At 25.4% G+C, this 3454-nt stretch overlaps 1 pseudogene; it reads left to right on the top strand.

The window, feature by feature from the left end:
- The window catches only part of LOC140919832 (lysine histidine transporter-like 8), a 4827-nt pseudogene extending 2722 nt beyond the window's left edge, over nucleotides 1-2105 (top strand).
- Nucleotides 2106-3454: the final 1349 nt, after the last annotated feature.

The raw sequence follows: 3454 nt of genomic DNA, 5'->3' as shown, positions 1-3454 counted from the left end.
TAAATAAATAAATAATTAGATCAGATGAAATAAGAATTTTTAAAATAATGAACATGACATATATAACTTAAGTATGTTATTTATATGAAATACATGATATTTAAAAATTTATGTAAATTTTGTTGAAATATCTTTCATTTTGGTACTACTCACAAAATACTACAGAAAAATAATATTCTCATTACAAAAAAAATTACAATACACATAAAAACTATGGTTATCTTTTATCTTTAAATTTGCATGTTAGTCTTCATTAATCTTTCATTTCTTTTGAATTTGCATGATATTTAATAATAAATTTAGAATGTAAAATGTATAATAGATTAGTAAAATAGTAGTTTTAAAAAAATCATTACACACTTTCACAAAAACTCGTGGAACAAATTTGTTAAATCATTGAAGTTTGAAAAACCATTACTCCTACATAAAAACCGTCGTCGATAATGAATTGTATTTTTTTTAATTCCTAAATAAAGTTTATACTTATTTAAATATATTATTATTTTTCTCCTCGCTGGAAATTAACTTGAATTAATGGCGCCTACTCTTCAATATAACTTTGTGCTAACAGTGTTTATTAGATAAACTAAAATCAAAATTATTAAGACCGACAACACCTATGTATGAGAGAAATCTTATAAGTATACATACGTATAATTTTTTTAAACAAAATTTAAAAACATAAACAATAGTAAAATATATATGACAAAATAGTAATTTTTTTTTATAAATAGAATAAAATAACAATTACATATTGAAATAAATTTACCAGTAATTCACGTGAGCACATCTACCAAAATAATTGATGTGCACCATTTTGCATATTCAATATCAAATAGTGTTTCATTGTTTCATATACCCCACAAATTTGTTATACATAGCTTCTTCAACAATGTTAATCTCAAATCCAGAAATATAAGCTCACACTTGCTTCAATTTTATCCCCTAAAAATATGAAACACATCTTTGCATATGAAATACATCTTTGCTACTAACAAATAACATGATGTATAATTTAAAATTTGAATTTATAAACAAAATAATGAAACCTTAACATCACCCATCAAGACCATTTCCAGAGTAAAATTTATGTTTTGACGTTGACACGAACAATGTCACAACTTTATCAACCAAATTCCATGAATCCTTATTCGGAGAAAGATAAACACAAAAATGAATAACGAATTTTGGTAAAAAAAAATAATAATAACTAATAAGAAATTGTGTATATAGTAGATAATGTGAATGATATTTATAAGAGACACAAAAAATGAGAGATCATTAGAGACGGTTAACGGAATACGGCGAATTAAGAAGAATAATTTTTTTAATTAAATTAATTTGAAGTTGCGGTTGCTAAAGTAGTGCTTTAAAAATAATTACCTTTCAATTGGTCACTCAATTCTCAACCGTAAAATGTGAAATGCCAGGTCGTGCATTATATTTTATTTTTAATTTATTTTCTTATTTTTTAATTGGTCATTCACTTCTACATTTCTCATTTAATTGAAGTTTTATTTTTTTCTTAAAAAAATCTTTTATTTTTAATTTGTTTTTCTTATTTTTTTAATTGGTCATTAACTTCTCAACGGATACATAGAAAAAACTGTCAAGGTGTATTGTATTTTATTTTTAATTGATCATTACATTCTCAACGGATGTATCGTGGAGAAAGATCGTGATGTAACGGAAGTTTTATGTTTTTCTTACAAAAAAAACTTTTTATTTTTAATTCATTCCTTTTATTTTTTAATTAGCCATTAACTTCTTAAACATAAGCACGTATTATTTCTATTAATAGAAACTTGATATTTTCTTAACACTTTAGTTTGTTGACACGTGTCAAACTTGCCAATTTATTATGTTTGTTTTATTATAATATATAGATTCCAATTATATTGCATGGGAATTGCCTATTTCAGTAATTTTTAAATAATTTGTGATTGTATGTCAGATTAATATTTAAGCCATTATATCAAATTCTGCGTCATTTGACTCTCTCATTCCACTATAAATTTCTGTCATTGTGTTTGTATTATAATGATCTGCATTATTTGTTACTTCAGATGCTAAATTTGACTGGAGTAACAAGATGCAGAGTTTAAAAAAAATATATCTTTTATGAAATGTTATGTAAAAAAACTATATTGTAAACATATCATGATTAATCATGTAATATTAGAATTATTTATGTTAAAAATAAAATATTTTTAACAGTTAATTTAATAGTTATAATCTAATGAATGTGTAAAAAATTATTCTATACAATTATTTATAGCATAAAAGTAGTTATGATTCTGAATACGAATTAAATTCAAAATTTAAATTACACAATCATTAATTAATTTAATAAAAACAAACTACATAATTAATGCAACCAAAGGGTACAAAATTGATAGTGTAAAAGATACTAAAATTTATAATTGGATGTAATATCATAAATGATCTTAACCAAATATGAAGCTGTTAAGATGTGAAATCCTGTTTGAGTAAAAAAAAATGTGACATCCTTATAGATGGCAAAATTTATACATCCTAAACCAAAATATAAAGAAATCTTACATAAGATATTTAATAGTTTTGGAAGAAAAAAAATATAAAATACCGAGTAGCAAAAAATATTAAATAATATTTCATCGTGGTGAAAGTAAAGTTTGTACATAATCCTTAGTATAGAACCAAACCATATTTTTTTGGAAGTTTAGCATTTTCTTCTTGGTTGTTGCTTGTCATCTATCATCCATGGTCACAATAAGAATTAAGTGATCATTCTTTAAAGCATCCAATGGTGGTAAAATACAATATTCTTGATCAATTTGAAGAGTTGGATATTTGTGTTTCAACAATTGAGTCCAAGAATTTTCAATCCCATACTCATTCTTTTGCCATAAAACAAAATGAGTTCTCTCGAGATCATCATGAGAGAAACACAAACGATCCTTCAAAATCCCAAGACTTGCCTTAGCTCGACCACCATTTAACACGAAGGACTTGATCAAAACAATAGGGAAACGACAATTGTGTATATGTTTCCTTCCCGAGATCAATTGAAACAATATAAAGGGGAATCTTTTAATATTTTTCCAATGAGGTGTAAATGTTTACCTGGACTCTACAAGTGTATCATAAACACTAGTCTCGAATTGGACAATTACCACCTTGTAAGTGTCTGATACGCTATCATAACGAAGCCCAAGAGTTTTGTACCAGGCACCCCCCCAATTTGACCTGCCACCCCCCAGTATTTTTTAAAGACTAAAATACCCCTTTGTAAAACAGTATAATATTATTTTAAAAATTACCATTCAGATTTCACACCCCACCACCTTCGAAAATTTACAAAAAAAAATGTTGGATTCGAAAGTTTAAAATTTTCGAAATGAATTTTAGTAAGTTACTCGAAACTTTTGCTATTTTAAAACCTTCGAAATGCAGTTTATTTAAAAAAAGACAA

This window comes from Cicer arietinum, chromosome 3, assembly GCF_000331145.2.
Source record: "Cicer arietinum cultivar CDC Frontier isolate Library 1 chromosome 3, Cicar.CDCFrontier_v2.0, whole genome shotgun sequence".
Classification (NCBI taxonomy): domain Eukaryota; kingdom Viridiplantae; phylum Streptophyta; class Magnoliopsida; order Fabales; family Fabaceae; genus Cicer; species Cicer arietinum.
This window is presented reverse-complemented; position numbering and strand designations above follow the sequence as displayed.